Source organism: Rhinopithecus roxellana, chromosome 13, assembly GCF_007565055.1.
Source record: "Rhinopithecus roxellana isolate Shanxi Qingling chromosome 13, ASM756505v1, whole genome shotgun sequence".
In the NCBI taxonomy this organism is placed as follows: Eukaryota; Metazoa; Chordata; class Mammalia; order Primates; family Cercopithecidae; genus Rhinopithecus; species Rhinopithecus roxellana.
In genome coordinates this window covers 118,083,774-118,091,785 of record NC_044561.1, presented here as the reverse complement: position 1 = coordinate 118,091,785, position 8,012 = coordinate 118,083,774, and positions in this window count along the sequence as shown.

Sequence of the window (8,012 nt, the reverse complement as noted above, 5' to 3'; positions counted from 1 at the left end):
TGGGGCTGGAGTGGGGCTCTGTGGCATGTTCCAGGAGGCTGGGGAAAGTTTGAGTCTAGTCCAGAAAGGAAGAGGTCATTGCTAGGCTCTCTCTGGTCCTCCAAAGGCCAGAGCCCATATTACAATTGGGGACATGGCTGCTTTCCAAACGAGGATGGGATAATTGTTTAAATCCTTGGGCTGGGAGATAGGAGGCCTGGTTCTCAAATGGACTCTGTCCCAGACTTGCTAAATGACCACAGGAAAAAACACTGTTCTACATAGACCCCTTTGTGGCCCACCTATACATGGTAAAGGAGTAGGCAAGAGAAATACAGAAACACCCTCTAAAGTGCCTTGCTGAGGGCCCATTAACCTCAGGAAACAGAGCCCTGAAGACTTTGTGAGTTCTCTTCTCACAGGGTCATGGAACCTTCCTCCCACCTCCTCTCCCGCTGCCAAGCTTGATCTCCAGGGCTTTAAGCCACACATTCCAAGGTAGAGCTTGAGCCACACGAGTCCCCATATCCTGCATTTGCACCCTCCTTTACCTGCACAGTGTGAGTGTTCACCTAGACCCAGGAAAACAGCACAAGAGGTACCCACCAATGAGGAGTGGGTGTCTGGGCTGTTTCCAGACCCCATGGCAACTACATTTCAGAGCCAGGCCTGTGTTCAAGGGACTCAGGCAAGTAGTTGAGATAATAATAATAATGTTAATGTTTGAAAAGATTGTAACAGAGTGGAATATTCTCCACTTTCCAGCTCCTTCCTAGGGCTTGGTGCATATGCATATCTCCTTCCAGAATCCTGGTCAATACTAAGGTAGGATAAAAAAACTGGGGGTTTGGGATAAGCAGGAAAAAAGAAGCAAACTCTCTTGGTGGTGGAACTTACTGAAGTTAAGCTTTGAGTCTGTATTGATCAGGACTCTTGGTTGCAAGTGACAGAATCCCAACTCTGTTAGTGTGGGTAAAAGGTTAAGGTGCTCTAACAAAGATGCCCAGCAGTGCAGTGACTTAAAGAAGACAAAAGTTTACTTCTTTTTCAACTGAGCTGCCAAGTTGTCAAGGCAGCTGTGATCCAGGGGACCACTCAGAGACCCAGGTTTCTTCATAGTGCATGCCATCATTCCTTAGGACAGCGGTTTCCAGGGTGGTCCCCGGACTGGCAGCATCAGCAGCACCTGGGAACTTGTTAGAAATGTCAATTCTCCAGCCCTATCCTGGGCCTAGTGAATCAGGAACTTTATGTGTGGGGCCCAGCCATCTGTGTCCTTACAGGCCCTCTGAGTGATTCTGCAAGTTTGAGAATCCCTGCACTGCCCTAGGATACTATTCCTATCTGCACAGTGGAAGCTGGGGCACAGAGGGTTGCAGCCAATGGGAAGGGGAAAGAACTCATGAAGCAGGCACAGAAACTTGTAAGACTCAGGTTAGGAAGTGGCACATGTCACTTCCCTTCATGTTTTATTGGTAAGGATTGAGTCATATGGCCATACCTAGCTGCAAAGGAGACTGGGAAATGTAGTCTAGGCATGTACTCAGACAGAAGGGAAAGCATCTGAGTAGGAGAAAGAGGCAGTGGAAAGCTCTGTGAACTTAGCATTTTGGTCACTGGGACAGTATAAAATTTGACATCATTTGTCTCATGACTTTGAACCATGACTATCTGTCCCATGGTAAAATTCCTATACTAGAGAGAAGACTCATAAAGGTAGTTTATCCACATTCTTGTCTAACACAGACATTTAACATTTCTTTATTGTGAAATATTTAAGACATTGTGGCAAAGACTGATAGATGTTTGTGATAGCACATGAAATGTAGATAGACTACATTTCCCAGCCTCCCTTGCAGTTGGGTGTGACCATGTGACTGAGTTCTAACCAAAGAGACAAGAGCAGAAGTTCTGTGTGCAACTTCCTGGCTCCGACTTTCCATGAATTAATTGTCTGGGCTTCCTCCCTGACCTATTCAGGCCTTACTGGATGCAGATGATTGGGAGAAGGGGAGAGGAAGGAAGAGTCCTAGACGAAGGAGCCTGAATTCCTGGATCATCATGTGGGGGAGCCCACCAAGCAGAAGCACCCACTGGGAATGTTATGTAACACAATTAGACTTTGTGCTTTGGCTAGTAAGCACTTTGGCAGTGATGTTCCAATGACACTAGTGGTAGTGGAAGTGGATGCAGGTGATAAAGGGGTACACTGTCTGTAGAGAATTTTAAAACAGTAATGAAAAGGTCTAAAAGTCAATCTGCTTTTTATTGTCACCACATGCCAGCAATTCTAAACATTGCCAGTATTAAAATATTCCTTCTTACCAGGGAGAAAACTCCCACTGTCAGAGGCGTTTGAACCAGAGCGATTCCATCTTGAATAGGGGCTGGGTAAAATGAGGCTGAGACCTGCTGGGCTTCATTTCCGGATGATTAAGGCATTCTAAGTCACAGGATGAGATAGGAGGTTGGCATAAGATACAGGTCATAAAGACCTTGCTGATAAAACAGGCTGCAATAAAGAAGCCGGCTAAAACCCGCCAAAACCAAGATGGCCTCGAGAGTGACCGCTGGTCGTCCTCACTGCTACACTCTCACCAGGGCCATGACAGTTTACAAATGCCATGGCAACCTCAGGAAGTTACCCTATATGGTCTAAAAAGGGGAGGCATGAATAATCCACTCCTTGTTTGGCATATAATCAGGAAATAACCATAAAAATAGGTAACCATTATCGGGGCTGCTCTATGGATCATTATCCCTTTACTTTCTTAATAAATTCACTTCTACTTTATGGACTCGCCCTGAGTTCTTTCTTATGCGAGTTCCAAGAACCCTCTCTTGGGGTCTGAATTGGGACCCCCTTCCTGTAACACCACCACCTCCCCTTGTCCCTTGGTATGCCACTGAATTTGGGGTTTATTTATTACTGGGATCTGGTTTACCCTAGCTAATAAAGACAGGCATAAAGGTATAAATAGCAATGACGAACATCCGTATGTACACCATGTTTTTTAAGGAGAAAAACATTACAAATATGACTGTTGACATGAACATTTAAAATAAATTTAGATTTCTTCTGGCGACTGCAGTCTGATACTTAAGCAATCTGCCTGACGTGGGGAAAAGACTTAGGGAGACTTTGCATTCCACAGATGCCACATCAGCCATCTGGAGTAAGCAGCGTGGCACCAGGTTCTGCCACCAGGTTCTGATTTAGCCGGCTTCTTTATTGCAACCTGTCTTACCAGTAAAGTCTTTGTGATGTGTATCTTGCGCTGACCTCCTATCTCATCCTGTGACTTAGAATCCTGTGACTTAGAGCAGCCGTTCTTTATTCCTTTACTTTCTTAATAAACTCACTTTCACTTCATGGACTCTCCCTGAGTTATTTCTTGTGCAAGCTCCAAGAACCCTCTCTTGGGGTCTGGATTGGGACCCGATCCAGAACATAAAGATCGTCAGCCAAATGGAGTAAGCGGCGATACCACCAGGTTCTCAAACTTTGGATTTTAGTCAGGTGGCCACAGAGCAGGGGTCAAGAGAGGAAGGCAAGGCAGGAGAGTGGGACTGCAGCGAGATGTCTCAGAGACTGAGAGAGGCAGGAGGGTTGGTGGACCTGGAGGTCGTGTCCTTGAGGTGAGTGGCAGGGAGGTGGTTGAGAGGGTAGAGGGAGTCAAGTCAGTCACCTGTGTCCCACCCCTGCTGGCTTCAGGGCAGGGGAGAAGCTGCTGAAGAGGTTCATGTTAGGTTACTGGCCATCCAACAGAGACTGGATGAAAAGACCTGGCCCGGTGAAGACATTAAAGCCTTTTTCATGAAAGCCAGTGGTGAGGAGGCATTGGGCAGTGGAGGTGTGACCAGAAAGGGGCCCTGATCCAGACCCCAAGATAGAGTTCTTGGATGTCCTGCAAGAAAGAATTTGAGGCGAGTCCACAAAGTGAAAGCAAGTTTATTAAGAAAGTAAAGGAATAAAGAATAGCTACTCCATAGACGGAACAGCCCTCAGGGCCGCTGGTAGCCCATTTTTATGGTTATTTCTTGATGACATGCTAAACAAGAGGTGGATTATTCATGTGTCCCCTTTTAGACCATATAGCGTAACTTCCTGATGTTGCCATGGCATTTGTAAACTGTCATGGCGCTGGTGGGAGTGTGGCAGTGAGGACAACCAGAGGTCACTCTCGTCGCCATCTTGGTTTTGGTGGGTTTTGGCCATCTTCTGCAGCCTGTTTTATCAGCAAGGTCTTTATGACCTGTATCTTGTGCCGACCTCCTAGCTCATCGTGTGCCTTAGAATGCCTAGTCGTCTGGGAATGCAGCCCAGTAGGTCTCAGCCTTATTTTACCCAGCCCCTGCTCAAAATGGAGTTGCTCTGGTTCTAACATCTCTAACAAAGGGGCCATGGATAAAGACCAAGCCAGTGTGATGCGGCCACTTGCAACCAAGTTTGTCAGCCAACCTGGAGATGACAAAGAGGACTTGACCCCTGCTTCTGCCCTTGGGTTCTCCCTGATGTCATAATTCATTTCAGTGGAAGTGAAAAAAGATGAATTCTTGAAAATCAGATGGCTGAGAATGCACCTCAGACCCTAGACCACATTTTAGCCATGAAGAAGCAGGAGGCCTTTTTGTTAGCACATGATACATGGTGGCCATTGGTCGCCTCCCTTTTCCTAGGCAGAAGGTGGGGGGATACCTACCAGAGAGGCTGTTGGAGTTGCCCCTTGAAGACCCTCCTCCCGGCAGGTGGCCTCTCGGCTGTTCATGCATGGAAATGCCACAAGGGGGCAGCAGCACATCACTGCTGTCCTCCCCCGAGCCTCGCGCTGTGTCTGATTTCAATGAGATGGGAGGTTTGTTAAAACAGATTTCTGGGCCCTACTCCCAGAGCATCTGTAGGTCTGGGACGGGGCACTTCTAACAAGTCTCCAGCTGATGGCTGCTGCTTCTGGTCAGGTACAATGGATCTATCTGTTAGAAGTCAGGATAGTGATTATCTTGTGGATAGTTAAGAGAGGAAGTCCAAGGTGGATTTGGGAGGTGCAGGCAATGCATGGTCGTGCTGTTGACCCGCGTACTGATTGACTCATTTGTGAAAACTGGACTAACTGAACACTTATTATTTGTGTACTTTTTTTTTTTTTAATTTGAGACAGGGTCTCACTCTTGTCACCCAGGCTAGAGTGCAGTAATGCAATCTCGGCCCACTGCAACCTCTACCTCCTGGGCTCAAGCCATCCTCCCACCTCAGCCTCCTGTGTAGCTGGGACTATAGGCATGTGCCACCATGCCCGGCTGATTTTTGTATTATTTGTAGAGGGGGTTTCACTACGTTACCCAGGGTGGTCTCAAACTCCTGAGCTCATGCAATCCACCCACCTCAGCCTCCCAAAGTACTGGGATTACAGGCATGAGCCACCACGCCTGGTCTTGTATACTTTTTATACTTCATTAAAAATTCAAGAAAGAGGAAAAGGAAAGGCAAGGGAAAGAGAAACAAAAATGGAAGGAGAGGAGGAGAGAGGATGAAAGAGACAGAAGAGAGAAATGGAGAGAGAGAGAGACAGAGAGAGAAAGAGACAGGAGAGAGAGAAACAGACAGATAGAGAGAGAGAGAGGCTGAGCCAGCTGCTGGTTCAGCTGGTTCTGACTTCCCATCCTGGATGGTGAGTGGTGATTCTGTTCTTTAAGCCTAAGCTTCTCATCTGTAAAATGCGGATCACAGCAACCACCTCACTTTCAATAAGAGAAGGTATAGAAAGTGTGAAAGGAAAATGAAAACCCCAATTCACTCTGCCAAAAGGAAACAAGCTGAAACTTGAGTCATACAAGAAGTTGCCTTTCCTTTGTTCCTAGGCAGAGAGCCACAGATAAAAGGCCAGGTATCTCCACGGGTAGCTACTCTGTGTTCACCTTATCTTATGTAAGGTTACAGAGCGTGAGATGAATACGTAATTGAATACATAATTTCCCTACCTGCTCTTTTTCTCTTGCAATATGTGGATTTCCGGACCCTCCTTCTTTCCCCTCCAGCCTGCTTTCCCCTTTAAATACTGAAGCCCTCAAAGTCATCTTTAGAGAAAGGCACAGACCTCTCTACTGGGCATGTCCTTAACCTTGGAAAAATAAATGTCTAAACTGAGATCTGTCTCAGACACTTTCTGGTTTACAAAAGCACCAGGAACACAGTAGCTGCTCAATAAACAGTGAGACAGTAAACTGCTCCCCCTAAGTGTGTGGGCTCCCCTGGGCGCTGTGTTTGTCCCTGGATCCCAGGGCAGGGCTTGGGAGGGCCTCGCTCTCTGTGTTTGCTACATTCATTTTAACTGTAACTAGTTAGAATGGGGAGGACCGCGGGTGTCCCGGCAGCCAGGAGGACTTCCTGGGGTCTGTTGATGCCTTTCACTAGGAAGGGCTGTGGAAGCTCAGGGGCTGCCTTGCTCACTAGAAGCAGGGAGTTCTCTTCTTCCCCTGGCCCCTTCCTTTAAAACAGTTTCTTTTGTCTTAAATTTCCATTTCTGCATTTGTCCCTTCGTTCAGTCCCTTCTTTCTTACGGCTCTTGGCTGGAGGAGGATGGTGTGCCAAGGGCCCCAGGAACAGGCCCTATGCCAGGTCTTTCGGCCACAGCTGGTGGCAGAGGCCTCTCCAGAAAGCATTCTGCCCCGGGACACTCAGCTTTCCCTGCGGACCCAGGCCAGCACTGAGGAAGTGAGTGCAGAAGCGTCCCATGGGGAAATGGCCAGGCCTGGAAACCTCTGGCCGTGAGAGCTTCAGAGAGGGTTAACTTGGTTTGCCCCTGTGACCTTTGCCCCTGACACGTTTCTTCTTCTCCACAAACAAGAGGATTCCCAGTCCTTGCCTTCACATTTGCCAAGAATTGCAGGCAGGAGGAGAATAGCTTCAGTTGAAGAACATGAAGGAATTACCTTCCTAATGCAATACCCCTGCGGAGTGGATACTCACTTTTTTTTTTTTTTTTTTTTTTTTTTAGGCAGAGTCTCGCTCTCTTGCCCAGGCTGGAGTGCAGCGGCATGATCTTGGCTTGCTACAACCTCCACCTCCTGGGTTCAAGTGATTCTCATGCCTCAGCCTCCCAAGTAACTGGGATTACAGGCGTGCGCCACCATGCCTGGCTAATTTTTGTATTTTTAGTAGAGATGGGGGTTTCACCATGTTGGCCAGGTTGGTCTCGAACTCCTGACCTTAGGTGATCTGCCCGCCTCAGCCTCCTAAAGTGCTGGGATTACAGGCGTGCTTGCTACTGCACCTAGCCGGGTACTTTATACAGCCGTCCTATGGGGTGGGCACTACTATTTATTCACATTTTACAGATCAAAAAACTAAAGCACCAAGAGTTAGGATAATGGTTGCTAAAATTTATTTTATTTTATTTTGTTTTGTTGCAGACTACCACAATTACTACTTGAGGCTGTCACTACAACAGTTATTACTGTTACTACTTGAGACCGTCATTACAGCAGCTACTACTGTTACTGCCTGAGACTTCATTACAGGACTGAACAAAGGGACGAACGGATGAACGTAGAAATGAAAACTTAAGACAAAAGAAACTGTTTTAAAGGAACACAGCCCCTCCTATTTATTAGGTAAAATGAGCAGGGAGGAGGAGGCAACGACTGGTCAGCTGCTTGATTGATCACAGGTTCATATTGTTACTAACAGGCTTCAGTTATGCCTAATCACAAGAAACACTATGCTTGGGGCGTGACAGCCCTCAGCATTCCTTCTGGGTGGCAGAAACAGTTTGTCAGTTTGCCAACATTCTGCATTTATGAGAAATAGTTTGCTGCTTACTCATATAGCTTCCAGTGGTATACTGAGTTGATCATGACCCTCAATCTTTCGGCCTCTGTACCCCCAGGCTAGAGTGCAAGTGGTACGATCTTGGCTTACTACAACCTCTGTCTCCCGGGTTCAAGCAATTCTCATGCCTCAGCCTCCTGAGTAGCTGGGATTACAGGTGTGTGCCATCACACCCAGTTAATTTGCGTATTTTTAGTAGAGATGG